The sequence below is a fragment of the Lissotriton helveticus genome, chromosome 2_1, assembly GCF_964261635.1.
Source record: "Lissotriton helveticus chromosome 2_1, aLisHel1.1, whole genome shotgun sequence".
In the NCBI taxonomy this organism is placed as follows: Eukaryota; Metazoa; Chordata; class Amphibia; order Caudata; family Salamandridae; genus Lissotriton; species Lissotriton helveticus.
In genome coordinates this window covers 1301374646-1301392614 of record NC_136059.1, presented here as the reverse complement: position 1 = coordinate 1301392614, position 17969 = coordinate 1301374646, and positions in this window count along the sequence as shown.

The following is a 17969-nucleotide window of genomic DNA, read 5'->3' as shown; positions in this document are numbered from 1 at the left end:
GAATCTGTGAAACTAGTTCTTGTCTCGGCGGACGTGGTCTTTCTTTAGTCTTACCAGTAGCTATATTGTGTTTCAGAACTGCACACTCGTTTATAAAATGACCTGGCTGTTTACAATAATTGCAGTTCCCTTTAACGGGAGCCGCAGGATGACTAGCTTGATTCGGACCCCTCTTCTGACTATCTTGAGGAATAGATTGTGCAACTAGCACTTTCATTTTCGTGTCTTTCATACGTTTTCTTTCGTGTTCTTGCTCTTCTCTGATTCTATTCTGGTGATACTGGAGCATCTGGAGCATCTGGGACGGAGTATTTGCTTGCCAGGTGCTTTCGACTTTCAAAACTCGATTTTTAATTTGTGGGCTTGAATTCTCGACTAATTTGGTAACGAAAAGATGAGGGTATGACTCACTACTTGTCCTGAGACCACTGTTAATACTGAAACATTTCTCGAATCTAGAATAAAAATCACTAATGTCTTCATCTTGTTTCTGTTTACAGGCTGAGATTGCATCCCAGTCTTCTTTCCTAGTTGTCAATAATCTGGGTAAAACTTGAATCAATAATTCTGGTAATTCTTTACATTTATCTCCAAGACCGGTACCTGGTACTCGTGCCTTGTCTTCAGCTTCTAGAGCTGCCCAATCGATCTTTTTCTCTCCCACCTCCCATTCTTTTTCCTTTAACTTTTCATACACCCCTGCGGGTAGCAGGACCTTTAACATTTTAATGATATCTGGATAAGTGTATTCTCCCATACGGAGCATGTCTTTTAATTCTCTATGGAACCCTGCTGGATCTTTGTCATGACAGGGAATTAACTTTTTCATTTCGAGGAGTTCCATCTTTGTGATTGGAGTGTATACAAACACTCGTTGCATTTCGCCACCCGTCCCTTGGACTGGGTGGACTTCTCGTAACGGATTCTGTCTGTCTATGTAGAATGGTTTACTTTCTGGGGGTGAGACGTGAACAAAATGCGGGTTCAGGAACGTTCTATACTTGTGACGCTGTTCTAGAATAACACTAATTAAATCGGTACCTAGACCTCTCCATCTGTACTGGAGTAACTCGTTCAGGATATCGTGTAACGGGCCTGGATCAGAGTGTTGACCCTCATACAGAGTAATGAGGTGCTGGATCATATACTTACCCACCAGTCGTTGCTCGGCTGGGGGCAGTTTCAGAAACATTTGTGCCACTATTTCGTCTGGAAAAGTGGTAGAATCAGTAATCCATCGGACTGCTGATCGGGCTAATTCTTGTTCATGCATGGTGCTTAACTCGCTATAACCGACTCGTGATTTCAGAATGTGATCGGTAGCTTGAAATACTTGTTCTAGAGAACAAGGCTCTCGTTCTGGTGCTGGATGATGAAAAATAGACTTGGGTTCTAGACGTAAATGGCGATCTGGAAATCTGGATTTCCCTACATACGCTATTCTGGCGGGATTCTCGTCTTCCTCTTCAGGATCAGAGATACTTTCTTTCTCACTTACTTGTGCTGCTTTACGCTGTTCGTGTAACCTTACTATTTCTTTACGAATTTTCTTGTACATACTTTCCATGGCACTAATGGTCTTGTGCTTACCCTCGGCTATATTATCACTCCACCTTGTCAGGATTCTCATTTCGGCGGGATCTTTAGACGGGTAATCTTGTTCTCTTATTAGACAATTGATCAGGAACTTTAATATCATGAGCTGAATCTCGGCTTTCCTTTGAGACATGATCTCGCCAATACTTTCTGGATCATCCCCTGTACGGATGAAACGATATATTCTGTCTAGATCTTCTTTCATATTTGGTAAGGTGACTAAATACTCGGTCACCCTTCTTACGCGTACGGAATATAAAACCATATTATATTCGCCTGGAACTGGATCATAAACACATTCGGCAAGGGCTTGTCTGATTTCTGTAACAGACTTATTACTTTTAGGAGTACGCTGTGATGCTTGAGCATGTAATTCGAGTGCTGATAAACGTTTGTGTGGCGGCGGGGTTTGAGGAGGACCTCCTCCTGCGGCCCCTAGACTAGAATCGTCGACTGACATTCTTCGTGCTTGCAGGGTCGGTAATTGTAACGTGGGCTGAACTTGTATGGCAGGCTGACCCGGGGGTACCGTAACAGGTACTCCGGTGTCTGGAGGAACGGGAAGTGCCTGATTTACAGGGACTAGCGGAGCGCGAACAGGATTTGCATATTCTGGAACTGTGTCGTCCAAATAGGACGAAATAAAAATATCAGCTGCGGTCGGTTTGTGACGTAGCTTGGTCGGAACTAATGGTGGCGGGAAATTACTGGGTGCCTCTGGGGTCGCTTTTGGCAAGCCTTCGGCAAGGAGAGGATACATACCCTTAATGAGGGCATGCCTCTGTCTGTCTGACTGTTCGACTTTGACTTGTTCACCTATCTCGATTAATTCTCTTTCTTGGGCTCGTTCTTGGGATTCTCTACTTAACTCTGACTTTCTGACTTCCTTTTCCGTTCTTCTATGCGCTTCCTTACGCCATAACTCGATGGCATCTTTCTGTGACTGTCTGGCTTTCTTTTTCCATAATGCTTCTTCTACTCGCATGATACATTCGGCATCCCATGTACCCGATACGGGCCATCTATACTTTTCTTCTAACTGTTTGGTATACTCTACCCATAAATCTAGATACAATATGGCGCTTATGCCATGTTTCTGATACATAAAGTGACCTGGACTGTCCCTAGGCGGAACAGGAACTGCTGCTTCCAGCAGACCCTTTCTAGTTTTTAACTGACGTAACTTGGAAAAGAGCGGCATTCTAAACTTGAATCGGAACACAATACAATACACGAAAAACAATAACAATTGGGGAAACAATTCAGGCATACCACGACATTGGAAATACATTAAACAACATTATAAATAACAGTTCGAACAGAATACTACCTGAAAATACTGAAAACAGAACAGAATTCTCGAGAACGGAACAGACTAGAGTTACTGGATGCACTGCTATAACAGTACGGAACATACCGGTCCCATAAAGGAACACATCAAGACCCGTATCCACCTAGGTGAACACTTCGTTTGTGAGCTTGGGTACCACCAACCCACGGACCAGAGTCAATTTAGACTGACCCTGTCTAGACACTACCCCAGCAATGGTACTCACCGGGCAGCACGGAACGGAAGGCCTCGGACGGGACTGGACTACGACGACGAACTTCGGACTTCGGACTTCAGTTACGGGTGGACCTCCGGATACCTCGGACCTTGGACTCTCGGCTTGGGCTCTGGTCGGGACTCGCCGCGTTCCTCCACCGTCTCGTTCGGATGCTGGACCGCCTCCTCCGTCTCCTCCGTGGGCCTGAGGGATACTTGAAGCAGAAATATCTGCCAGGTGCACGGTATGGTTCCGTCACGACTGCAGAGGGTCAGGGGGTCGGCGTGGCTTCACCGACGCGTGGGGAAAGGGCAAGTCCCTATTCGGGCGCCATTATGTGGTAAATAAATAAATAATACCCTATTTTTGGATGAATAAATGAATAACAGATAGCTCAATAAATAAGAGTCAAGATTCGAGGTAGTAGGAGTTTCTGTAGGTTTATTACAGCATAAGGACAGGATCAGGACAACCTGCATAGGAACAGGATGACAGGGGAAAAGAGGCCCGGCAGCTGCCGGGGCTTGGTCTGGGATGAGCGCGCTAACATTCAATAACAAGACATTCATTTATATACATAACGCAAACACATAGCATTACATTGCAGTAGGCGTAGCAGTGGGTGGAGCAGAAGGCATGACGTGTAGCAGTCGCGAGAGATAACAGTAAAAAGAGGTGTAACTGGGAGTTTACTTAGACATGTGAAGTAAAACGTAACAGAATATGTCATGAATGGGCGGACACATAGGAGGGGGCTACCTAAGGAGCCGGGACCTCTAACCTAATGGTGCGCGAAAACTGGCAATGACGTGTTACTAGGAGAAGCTGGGGGCTACGAACTCTGTGCTAGGAGCAGAGACTAGAGTCTGGAGGGTCGGAGCGACATGTACCTAAACCCTATCTGGTATCTAATGTTTAGGGAACATGTTGATATAAACTAGAAGTTATGAGGGGAGAGGCTAACTTGATTCTAAGACTGGACCATGCATTATTCTACATGAAATGCGTGATGAAGAATACTAAATGACCATTAAATACAGTATTTCTCTAACAGGGAGCCGAGAAGGCTAGACAATGACGGAAACTATTGATGCAGTTCAGTAGCTTAGGAATGCAGAGGAGGAGGACTGAACTGATAGCTGGAACTATAACATACTGTTGGCAGACTCAGAGGCAGAGCCGGGGTGCACCGGGCACTGCAAGGCAGGAAGTAAGTGAAGGGTCGAGGATACAGGTGGGGGCTGTATCGCTCCTTAGCGAGGCTTTCGGGAGACAGGAGCTGAATCTATGGTCCGGGCCCTTTTGAGGCCTAGAAACGGGGACTTTATAATGGAATAACGTGCACACTGAAAAACGTGGCAACATTACCTACATAGGCCTGATATTCGTAGTATTCACGAGGACTGGAAATTTAACATACTAGAGGTGGACACAACTGTAATTGCGTCTTTAATCAGAAATGGGGAATAACATATGCATATTGGTCATGCATACATAACATATGATGGATGGGGCGTAGGGACACAGAACATGGCAAAATTTACTTTTCCACAAGAATATCAGTTAAATAAATGTTGCATATGTCGTGCTTCAACTAATATTTGCAACTAGGCATTTATTATTATTACAACACACCCAAAAACGGAAAGACCAAAAATAAAAATTGCAATTATTTCTAATCAAAAATGGATGTTTACATTAATAGAAGAGAGACCACACAGAGAGAGTTGTTTCATGCACCACTGAGTACCCCAGGGCATAATGGATGAAAGGAAGCAGACTGGGTGCAGGCCTATGGCACAAAGCACACTGCCTGCCTTCAAAATGTCCCCTTGACCCCCACCCACATGGCCAGGCCCTGCCTGGACCAGGCTTCAAAATGGCCCCCACCAACATGGCCAGGCCCCAACAACACACCAAAAAATCGAAAAACACGCAAAAATCACCACAATCCAATGCCAGCCATGCCCTAAGTGATGTTTAAATTGAAGACACCCCACAGAAAGCCTTGGTCCATGCACCACTGAGTACCCCTGTGCATAATGCATGAAAGCAAGGCAGACTAGGTGCAGGCCTATGGCACAAAGCACAGTGACTGGCTTCAAAATGGCCCCTTGACCCCCACTCACATGGCCATGCTCTGCCTGGACCAGGCCTCAAAATGGCCCCCACCCACTTGGTCAGGCCCCAACAGTACCCAAAAATCGAAAAACACGCAAAAATCACCACAATACAATGCCAGCCATGCCCTAAATGATGTTTAAATTCAAGACACCCCACAGAAAGCCTTGGTCCATGCACCACTGAGTACCCTTGGGCATAATGAATGAAAGCAAGGCAGACCAGGTGCAGACCTATGGCACAAAGCACACTACCTGGCTTCAAAATGACCCCTTGACCCCCACCCACATGGCCAGGTCCTGCCTAGACCAGGCCTCAAAATGGCCCCCACCCACACGACCAGGCCCCAACAACACCCCAAAAAAGTGAAAAACACACAAACATCACCACAATCCAATGCCATCCATGCCCTAAATGATGTTTACATTCAAGACACCCCACAGAAAGCCTTTGTTCATGCACCAGTGAGTACCCCTGGGCATAATGGATGAACGCAAGGCAGACTGGGTGCAGGCCTATGGCACTAAGCACACTGCCTGGCTTCAAAATGGCCCCTTGACCCCCACCCACATGGCCAGGCCCTGCCTGGACCAGGCCTCAAAATGGCCCCCACCCACAAGGCCGGGCCCCAACAACACCCCAAAAAAATCGAAAAACACAAAAATCACCACAATCCAATGCCATCCATGCTCTAAATGATGTTTAAATTCAAGATACCCCACAGAAAGCCTTGGTCCATGCACCACTGAGTACCCCTGGGCATAATGGATGAAAGCAAGGCAGACTGGGTGCAGGCCTATGGCACAAAGCACACTGCCTGGCTTCAAAATGGCCCCTTGACCCCCACCCACATGGCCAGGCCCTGCATGGACCAGGCCTCAAAATGGCCCCCACCCACATGGCCTGGCCCCAACAACACACCAAAAAAGCGAAAAACACACAAAAATCACCACAATCCAATGCCATCCATGCCCTAAATGATGTTTAAATTCAAGACACCCCACAGAAAGCCTTGGTCTATGCACCACTGAGTACCCCTGGGCATAATGGATGAAAGCAAGGCAGCCTGGGTGCAGGCCTATGGCACAAAGCACACTGCCTGGCTTCAAAATGGCCCCTTGACCCCCACCCACATGGCCAGGCCCTGCTTGGACCAGGCCTCAAAATGGCCCCCACCCACATGGCCAGGCCCCAACAACACCCCAAAAAATCGAAAAACACACAAAAATCACCACAATTCAATGCCATCCATGCCCTAAATGATGTTTAAATTCAAGACTCCCCACAGAAAGCCTTGGTCCATGCACCACTGACTACCCCTGGGCCTACTGGCTAGTGTGGCTTTACACGCACCCCAAAATTAAAAATAAAATCCACATATATAAGTGAGATATTCAATTCCATGACATAAATGACATTTAAGTTCAACAAAACTCACAGAAACAGTTGTATCATGCACCCATGACTAACCCTGGGCCTACTCGATACTGTGGCTATCCACAATAATTTTTGGGGAAAGTTGTGAAAAAATTTTAAATTGTAGTTGCAGCAACTGCAATGCCCCAAACAAACAACACCAACTTACATGTAAAATCTCAAATCCAAAAGTAATTCAAAAGTGAGCCAAACAAGAAGTCCTCAAATACAAATATCCAGCAGCAGCCACAAAAAGTAATCCTTCCAGCTCCAGATCCAAATGAAAAGTGACCAGGACATGGACAAAGCACTGGGAGGAGCCTGCTGGACAGGAACAGGAAGTTGGAGACTCTGGGGCACTTCCTTCCTCCCACCCCCCCAAAAATGGACTCCTTGCACAAAAAAGTACTGCCAAATGTCAATCTGTTTATGCTGCCTGGGGTAGATTTCTTGTGCAGAATTGCAATTTTTGCAAGTTTGGGAAAGCGAGCTGTTCATATCTCCTGCCGGAAGTCAGCTGCGCGTCGCATCTACGTGTTCGCAATTGTTTACTCCCGCGATGCGTGATCGCGGGCCCTTATGACATAGTCGCGTTCTCAAACTCTCGCAGTGCAAGATGGCGGGCCGCTATGACGTACTCGCGGTCGAAAAGTCTTGCACGATCACGCAGCCAGATCCAAAATGGCGCAGTGCTCGCAAACCGGGAGGAAAAACAACTCGGCGAACTCAGAATCACGGTAAGTCAACGCCGCACGCGCGAGATTGTATTTTTGAAGCACGAGCAAGCAAAAATATCCGCCAGCTTGCGAATTGCGAATTTTTTTCCAATTTCGCGCCATTCGCGGACCGCGAAATTGCCAATAATTCGCAAAATCTGCGAGCTGAACAGATTTTCAGCCTATATTTATATAACATCTGTAAAACCTATTGTTTATTCTGTGAATTTAAAAGGTTTTATTAATGCTAATTTCCAACTCCAATGCCCCTGAAACCTATATTGTTTTTAAGTAAATTTCAAAAGACGTGCATACTTTTTGTAGTGAAAAACGAACTGTGATAGTAGTCTGTTATAAGTTATAATTTAACAGTGTTTAAAAGATAATTAGCAGTAATTAACATATAAGTGTTGAAAAAGTGGAACGCAGCAACTATGATACCTGAATTCGAACAACAGAGTTCACAGTTCGATTCCTGGCTCCAGCGGCATGTTAGCCCAGCACTATGTCACTGTGGGTAACACCTTGCTTAATCTCCCCGATGCCCAGAGCGTCGACACACATTCCCGGGGGTAGCTGTACGCTTTACAAATGCTGGCATTTTTTACATTTAAAACCATAGTGATGACACATATTAGCACGTATTTTTATTCTTCTATTGTGAACATTTTTTTTTTTTTATTTGTTCTATTTAGAATTACGGCAATTAATAGATGTTTTTAGTCATGAGAATGGATATGACACGGTTTGCCCGGTAACGGTTTTTAAGCTGACCAAAGTCTGTACATATTAAGGACCTTATACGTGTTAGGATCAAAATGTAAACATTTACCGGTTCACATTTTGTAACTTTTCGCAAAACACGTGCACAAGTTAAACAGTTAAAACGTGACCACGTGTGAACTGTAAAACATGACATCTAAATGTGCGGAGCTGCATTTTCCTTTCATGGACTACTTAATAACCAAAAAGTATGTAAACCACACCTGTTGTTTGATTAGTTTTGTTTTTGCAAGTTATTTACCCGTGTCCATTCTGTGATGCAGGTTCCCTTTTCTAGTGTCGGATTCTTCATTTGCGGCAACAAAACATATTCCAGAGCTGTAAGTTGTTTGATTATGGCATAGTAGATATTTATAATACGTAGATATTTGTCAACATTTAAACATTTGTATTTAGAAAAAAAGTGTTATTGCTTGTGTTTGCCTTTTTTCTGAATACAGCAAACATTGCTCCTTTTATGTCTCCTTTAGGAACATATACTGAGACTTTGTATATAATAATATTGACACTGTACTTGACCTCAGATGTGTTGGTGACCGTTGGCGCAAAGACTAAACATTTATACGTATCGTCACTAGCTTCTGGTTGTTAATTTGTTTCCCCCTGGGGGTCATATACTGTGAATATGTATATTATAATATTAACAGTCATTGTGATCTCAGAGGAGTTCATTACCCGTCGGCGTGACAGTAAAGATTTTTTTTTATTTTTTTTATTTTTTTAAAGTTCAACAGATTTTATTGAATATTACACATGTACCACAGCTGCATGCCTACAACCCAGGGGCTGGCAGCGTATATCAAAGGGAACAACTTCAACGAAACACAGCCTATCAGCCGACATCCAGGGGTCCGGCGGCGATTTAGGAAAGGGCGCCCCAAGTGGCCGCTGTACATGATAAATGAAGATGACATAGCATTTCCAGTTGAACTTTGTTTTTTCTTTTTCCAGTGAACCAATAAGGTAAAAACAATAGGAACATCACAGGCATGTAGACAATCTAACAGCAGAGCAATCAGCATGCAGTTTCTCAGATACCAAAAACCTCCTCCTGGAAACTGTTCAACACAGCAAGTACAGCAGAGCAGACATAAAGAAAGGGAAAGTGGTCAGCGTGCGCAGGCCAACCTCTCATCTACGCAACCCTCTCGCATCTAACAACTTCCTACATGTATGATTCAGCCTCCCGAATCGTATCAGGGTCAGCCACAGGAGCCACCTCCACTGAGCCATCCTGCTCATCATCAGTAGCCACAGCAGTCTCAACAGGCTCTTCAATATGAACCGCACCCTCCAGTACTGCCGCCCAGAAGTTCTTAGGTCTATTCTTGGGAGGCATCAGGTCACTATACAGCTCAGTCTGGGTGCAGCAATAAACCAGTTCCCTCTTCCACACTCGCACCGTAGGCGGGGGGCCTCTCATCCAGGCCCTGGCAATACAACACTTGGCCATCAGAAGCGCCATATCCACAATACGTCGCTGGGAAGAGCGCAAGGGTTTGGAATAGCCCAGGAGAGCCAGTAAGGGTTCCGGGGTTAATGTCAAGTGAACCGTTTTAGTCTCAGCAAAGACCAATTGCCAAAAAGAAAAGACCATGGGGCATGACCATTCAACATGAAGGAAATCTGCCAGAGGGGCCCTGCATCTCTCACACTCTGGGGATTCGCGGAGCCCATATCTATGAAGCCTCTCCGGCGTATAGTATGTCCTGTTAAGGAATTTAAAATGCGTGAGCCTATGGCGACCATTGAGAGAGATTTTACGGACGCTGGCGCAGCAATAGCTCCAGAGGTCCTCAGTCATTTCGGTGCCCAGGTCATGCTGCCAGGCCAAGCATGGCTTGGTATCATTCCGCATACAGTTCCGTCTGGGCTATCCAATAAAGATTGGAAATCAACCGTAGTGGAGACTTGGCCGTGACTACGTAGACAAAGGCGGTGACCATCAACGGTTCTGCCATATCTGGCCCCAGAAGTTCACGCAAAGCACTACGTGCCCTATGGAACTGGAAGCGCGCCATCAAGGGGGGGTCCTCCACCGCGTTATTCACCTCGTCTCATGTCCACGCCGTGCCTCCCGAGAACAAGTCACCCATAGCATGAATAGCGAGCTGTCTCAGTGCCCGAATCACTCCCCTTTCCCTACAGGGATTCAACCAGTAGCACCACTCATGATTCGCGCTCAGGGAGTATAGTAGCGAACATGCCTGGGCATTCGCCATGAAGTGCCAGGCATGGGTGACCGACAGCAAGGAGTCGACCAGTCCAGTGCGGCGATCCCGAGCCTGTGTTAGCAGGGCAGGCAGAGGGGTTGGGTCCACGACAATCCATTCAATACGGACGTAAGGGGCGTCCTGTGGGCCGTGGATCCACGAGTAAGCATGAGCGGCCTGCGCTGCACGATAGTAGAGCTCCAAGTCCGGGGCATTGAGCCCACCCGCCGCATAGGGTCGCAGTAGAATATGCCACGCGACCCTGGGTTGTTTACCCGCCCAAGCAAGTCTCACTAGCAGCGATTGGAGCTTGCGGAAGAACTGAACAGACAGGACCATAGAAATTGTATTGAATAGAAAAAGGAAACGCGGGAGTACCACCATCTTCATTAAGGCAATGCGCCCCAAGGGAGACAGTGGAAGAGAAGTCCATCTCTCCACATCATCCTCCAACTTCGAAACCGCGCAGCCATAATTTTCCCGGAGAACGATCTCCGAATCAGTATGGAGCCGGATGCCAAGGTATCGTACCGCCTCAGTAGTCCACTGTAGTGGAAACTCAGGCTCAAACTGCACCGTAGCCACTGTAAGCAGAAACATAATCGACTTTGTCCAGTTCACCCGGATGCCAGAAAGAGCGCCAAACCGGACCACCTCTCGCAATACCGGGGAAAGATGATTCTCGGGGTCTTGAACGTAAAGAAGCGTATCGTCCGCGTAAGTAGAAACAATGAGTTGGACGTAGCGAAGCGGATACCCCGATGTCCATGGTACTCGCGAAGGGCGCAGGTAAGGGGCTCAGCCACCAAAGCCTAAAGTATCGGGGAGAGCGGGCATCCTTGTCTCGTGCCCCTGCCAACTTCAATGGGGCCAGAGGTCAGAGGGCCAATACGGTTCCGGGCCCTCGGCTTGGAGTACAGGACCTACAATAGCGGCAGGAAGAGTAGGCCAACACCCATCCTGCGAAGAACATGATGTAGAAAAGTCCACTCAACAGAATCAAATGCCTTCTCCATATCTAAAAATACGGCCACAGCCGACACGTCCGGACGTGTATGTTGAAAAGCGGCAAAGACCGTCCTAATGTTGTAAACAAGATTGCGTGTGGGGACAAAACCAGACTGCTCTGGGGCCACCAGGGTCGACTCGTGACCAGAGGATGTAAACGGTTAGAAAGCACTATAGCAAAGATCTTCATATCAACGTTCATCAGGGAGAGTGGGCGATACGAGGCACAGTCATTCGGGTCCTTACCCAGTTTAAGGATTGCCACAATTATAGCCTCACGCATGGAGGGTGGCATAGAGCCTGAATTGGCCATATCATCAAACAGACAATGCAGATGAGGAAGCAGCAAATCAGAGAAAGCCTTATTAAAATCCACCGTAAGGCCATCACTGCCAAGGGCGCTACCACCCCTCATGGAGGACAGGGATAACACCACCTCCTCCCTTTCAAAGGGGCGGGCCAAAAACTTACGGTCCATATCAGATAGCCACGGAAGTTCTATGTGTGACAGGTAGTCCACTATACCTTCCTCCTGGGGCGGGTCCTCTCGAGGCATACAAGGCCTCATAGTAGTCCCTAAAGCGTGCAGTTATCTCATCATTCGAGAGCGGGAGCCCGGAGTCACCAGATCTCATCATTGGAGCGGAAGAGCGCTCTCTGCCTCGCTTAGCCAAGCGGGCCAGCACCGTGCCCCGACGCTCACCCTCACAGTAAGTCCTGGCAACGGCATACTTCCCTAAGTGTTTAATCTCCAAATCCGCCTCGTCGTTGTACTCCCGGAGGGTCCCAGGGATCTCTCGGTCAACAGAGCTGTCGCCAGTCCGGAGGCGCAGCTCCTCGAGGTCTCGAAGTTTCCGCTCCAAGAGGTCAAGGCGGCCCCTGATCGACTTTAACATGCCTCCGTGCTTAGAGATAGTAACTCCCCTAGCATAAAGCTTAAACGCTTCCCAAACCGACTGGAACGAAACAACAGAGCCCACATTGGTCTCAAAAAAGGTCTCCAGCGCCGTAAAGAGTTCCTCCTTGAGGAGGGGGTCGAGCAGAGAATTAGGGGGAAAACGCCAGGAAAAAGGTGGTATCCGTCATACTGGCACCGAGCAGGAGAGCAATAAAGGCAAATGGTCCGAGTAGGTCCGCGGGAGGATCTCGCTGGATTGCACATCCCGCAGGTAAGCAGAGGAAACAAACCAGTAGTCTATCCTCGTGTGAATATTATGAGGGGCTGAGTAGTGTGTGAACCCTCCCTGCAATGGGCACCTATGATGCCAGACATCAAGCAGATCAAGATTAATCAATTATGTAGTCAGTGTGCGTGCAGAGGCCGAAGGCATCTGGGACGGCCCATCTGACCTGTCCAGCGCCGGGCGTAGAGTCAGGTTAAAATCACCCCCCCTAAAAACAATCCTGTCTGCCAGCGCATATACCTTCTGAGCCAGCGTCGTGTAAAAGCTAGGAAGATCAAAATTGGGACCATATGTGTTCACTATACACATGTCAAGGCCTTTGCCAGAACAGGGCGTAATCGTGAATCGTCCCTCGCTATCAGTGGACACAGGCGTCCAAGTGAGGGAGGACTTAGGATTAAATCAAGTGAGGACCCCCCGGGAGAAAGTAGTAAAACCTGCAGCATGGATATTATCACGGAGCCCTCTATAACCAAGGATAGGACTATGTGCCGTTAGGTGTGTCTCCTGCAAAATCGCAATGTCCACCCTGTGCTTCGCTAAATACTGGAGAACTCTACGGACCTTGCAATGGTCATTTAAGCCCCGCACATTCCATGTCAGGAGTCGCAGTGCATCAGGAGTCGTCACCCCACCTGTCATCTCCCATGCAATATGGGCATAAAAGAAATCACATCTGCCGCATACTGCTTAGCATCTTGTAAGATTGCGTGTCCATCGCTGTCATCCTCACCAGTTGATCTACATGCCTCAAACAACAATCGCTCCGCACCGCAAAGCAACAAAAAAGTTTCTGAAACAGAGCAATCCCAATCCCCCCACCCACGCTTGCCCTACCCCAACTAGGCCGCGTTCATCCATCCACCCCAACAAGCAGCCCCTCCCTCCCCATGCATCCCCCAGCACCACAGCAGTCACAGACAGGCTGCGTTCATCCGCCCATCCCAAGCAACAGACTCCCTCCCCCCTCACATCCCCCAACAGCAATACAGCCACAATCACCCCCACCACCCACACAACATCCATCCCCCCCACCACAAAAAAACCCATGGTAGCAGTGGTAAGCACACGAGGGCAGAAGTAGCCGAACTAAAACGCGCCAGTGGCACCCAACAAAACTAGCACAAAGACCGCCCCCCATCAACCCCCGCCCCGGAACCTTGAAAATGGTAAGCGTGGCAACAACACCACAATGTGCTCTTCTGGAAACCATAAAGACATAAGAACAGAAGTGCATCACATCAAAATAGGTCACTGGGCCCAGGGTAGTACCAGTGCAACCGCAGCTATGCAACATAGAAGGGTACACTGTCAAGCGCATTCCAGCAGGCAATGATTTACGGACAAATACAACGGCAGACCCATACATAGCCCTGATAGTGGTGCAGCGACATCGGGGGTTGAAGGCAAAATAATTCAAGTGCAGTAAAAGAGAGCTGTCAATACCGGAGAAATAGATGTTAAACGAAGCAGTCTGGGGGCACCGGGTCCCCTGGGCCAGAAAATGCCTCTGCCAGCCTAATGTGAATAAAACATCAGCCAAACCTGAGGCGTCCCATCCTACAGCTCGCAGCTCGCAGCATGTCTCAATCAGTCCTGGTTCTCCAGGGAGCCCCCTTCCAGATCGTCGTCCTCCTGTCTCGGCCGTTGTTTCTCTCGCTGCCAGTCCTTCAGGGTCTTCTGCAGCACTTTAGGGTCCGTAAAAATCATGGACTTCCCCTGTCGATTGACTCGCAATTTTGCCGGATATAGCATCGCATAATCTGCACCCACTTCCCGTAGCTCACATTTCATAGGGGCAAACTGCTTCCGGGCCTCCTGGACCCGAGCAGTGAAGTCAGGATAAATGGACAAGGTGGAGCCCTCATACTGCAAAGGCTGTTTCTCTCTAGCCAGTTTAAGTGCAACATCCCGATCCTGATAGTTCAATAGCTTGGCTATAATGGGACGCGGGGGAGCCCCTGGCTTCGGTCGTGGCCCCAAGGAGCGGTGCGCCCTCTCCACCACAAACATGTGGGAGAATGCGTCATCTCCCAGTAGTTTCTTCAGCAGGTTTTCCATAAAGAGCTCCATGTTGCCCGTAGAAGTGCTCTCCAGAAGGCCCGTAACGCGCAGATTGCAGCGTCGCGAACGGGCTTCCAAGTCCTCAGTTTTGTCAAGGAGCGACTGCATAGCCCTGCCAATCTGTCTATTGTCCGACTCCAGTGTGGTGTGGGCTTCCTCAACCTCAGTAAGGCGACATTCCGACATATCCAGTCTCTCCGCATGGTTATCCAGCTTCTCAGCCATGCGGTCCATACGATAGGTCAGGGCATCCAATTTCGTGCCAATAGCAGTCATGCCGCCCTGAAGATTCTTTTCCATGGCGAGGAGTATTTCTCTAAGGTCATGTTGTTTCGTCCCCTCCAGCACGTCCCCATCAGTCGCACCGCCACTCCCAGCGCCATCCGCCGTCTTCGAGGTTTTCTGCGTAAAGGAGAGCTTCGGCTGAGCCCCTCCAAGCCCCAAGCGAAGGACCGCAGTCAATGCACCCTTCAGCAGGAAAGATCTGGCCAAGTGAGTTGTGATGTCCCACAGGGGGGGGAGAGATGGTGCAGCAAGAGAGAGAGGAGCACCCGCAGCCCCCTATGGAAGGAGCAGTGGCACGCAGGGGGGGAGGCAGCTCAGCGGGAGAGACTGGAGGCCCTGCAGACCCCACGTGCCCAGCAAGTCGCCAGGGATCGGCTGGACACCAGCAAAAGGAAAAAACTGGACACAGCGCCTGGGCCTCCAAATGCAGTCAAGCGATCCACAGGGACACCCAGTCCCCCCCAGTACCCGCACACAGATCCAATGGGTGGGGAGCAGGAAAGGTCACCACCAATGGGGGGCCAGGAACAGCCAACATAAGCGCGGGCCCGGAGCACTGCAGATTCTCCAATATAGACCTCACAATCTCTCCACAGTAAGCAGTAGGGATCCACTGGAGGGGAAAAGTTATGTCCGCAGGCACTCACCCCACAGCGCAGCATCAATGGGGGACCGTGGGAGGAACCAGGCACTAGTACTCACGGTGGTCCCCAGGCGGTAGTCCACACAGCACTGCTCCACTCAAGTGTCTCCGCCGTGATCAGGCGTCTCACAGCACGCCAGGGTCCCGCAGGCCGCTGCAGCTCAGCATGTCGGTCCCAACCCGGCACTTCAAGTATTTCGCACTCGAGGGAGGAGGGGGACCTGGGGGGGGAGAATGCTGCCAAACACGCACCCCTGCTCACCGCCGAGGCCATAGGTCACGTCCCGCTCCGCAGCGCGGGGTCGCGCAGATCTCCACACCGGCGGGCACAGTTCCAGCAGCGGCCACAGCTGAAAATCGAGGCCGCGGCTTCAAAGGCCTGCCGCGCGCCTCCTCACTGGCTAGCAGGTCTCGGTCCCTCGGGCCCCGTTTTCGCCACCAGGATTGAGGCCGTAGCAATCGCGCTCACAGCAGGGCTGAGTGTTGACTCACGGTGAGCTCCGAACGAGCAGGATAAGTGCAGGATGGTGGTTCCGAGCGGAGGAGCTCCGGACTCAGGCAGCCATTTCGGTTGCCGGCTAGCTTCGCCCCCGACAGTAAAGATTTATACGGAACGTTACCAGCTACTGATCTTTAGTCTGTTTCCCCCTTGGGATCATATACTGTGAATATGTATATAATAATATTCACAGTCATTATGATTTCAGAGAAGTTATGACCCATCGCCGCAAGATGAAAGATTTCGAAGTCCCAGAGAAAAGAACCTCTGAACATATTCACCGTTGGAAAGTATTTCGTTATTGATCTTGTTTTGTATTCATAACTTTATTTTCCTTTTCCTTTGTGTGGAACAACAGTGTCACTCTTTATATTGTAATAGAGGGTCATATTGTCACAGAACAGGAATTGGAGATTTGTCGGCGCCAGGAGTAAACCTCCTGGAATACAGCTTACTGACCTTTAAAACTTATTTGATCAGATATTTTTTCAGTGAGAATATTTTTCAAAATTGCACTCTAAAAAAATGATAGTGAGCATAGATACTTTCTTAGTGAATACCTTTGATAAACCCTACATTTCTAAATGATATTTTGTATTTTCTATTTTTCTCAGTTGCGGTTCCTATTCACCTTATCCCTATAGAATATACAGGACCAGTAAAGTATATTATAATAGTACTATCCTATATACTCTTAAAAGAGTACATGATTTGTTAGCGGAGTAGTGAGCGGCCTCTAAGCACTACGACAGAACAGACCCGAATTCTACAGAATAGACATTGTAAAAAACTTATACAACATATTTCTATGTAATATGAAGTCATTTGTGTTGAACTATTTTGTACTTGTTATTGTTCTTCTGACCTGAGATGATGGAGTGCAGGAGTGTTTCTTGTAACACTTCTTTTCTACTTTATCTAAAAGTAACTCATGCTCTCTTACATTATCAAGAATATGGGGCAACACTTTTACAAACTATAGCAGAAAAAAGGGAGGGTGTGCCCACACTTAAGTGATATTTTATGAATTACGTTTTTATTTGTCTTCCCTTTGATATATACAGCATCAGTTTCCGAAGAAAGTTTATTTATAATTGCTTAATAAAAACTGTTTGAAACCTAGACTAAAATTTTTGCTGCGCAACCACACCTCCCCGTCAGAAAAGTAAACACCACATTATAAGTAAATAGTGCTCCTGGGAAGTATCGCACCCGCAAACTTGATAAAAGAAGACCGAAAGACGCTCTGTTATTTTTCTGCTGTGATTTGTACACCCCACACCAATTATATATATCGCCCTTTAAATATATAAAAACAACTTTTACCGTCACAATCCCTGTCTACCACCTTGTGACCACTGTATAGAGTTAACCACTTGGATGCTAAGGCATCTGAAGGATGTTCATGTAATTTCCATTGAAATCAATGGAAACTCCATGACGAGCTGAGCTCGTCATGATCGTCGAAGGAGTTAATAGTGTTCCTACCCTCCCCTCTACTATGTTGTTTTCCCATACTCCTTTGAAGTGCGTCACAAAATGGCTGACAACAGTGAACCATTCCCACCCAATATGTAGCAAACTTGTACTCGGAACACTTTAGTCAATAAAATGTCAATGGTGTTGCGCAGAAGGGGAAGGAATGTCTGCCATCACTTCGACTTTTAATGCTTCACAGCCAATGAATATTAAGCTTAGGAAGGTCCTGCTTGGAACACGTTACCCACTGATACTCCGCGGAGGGTGAAGGAATTGCTGACAACACTTCTACTTTAAATGGTTTACAGCCAATCAACATTAAGCTTGGGAAGGTCCTCCGTGGAACGCGTCAGCCAATTAGATGTCCCTCCTACTCTGTGGGGGGAAGGGAATGGCTGGCAACAATTCTACTTTC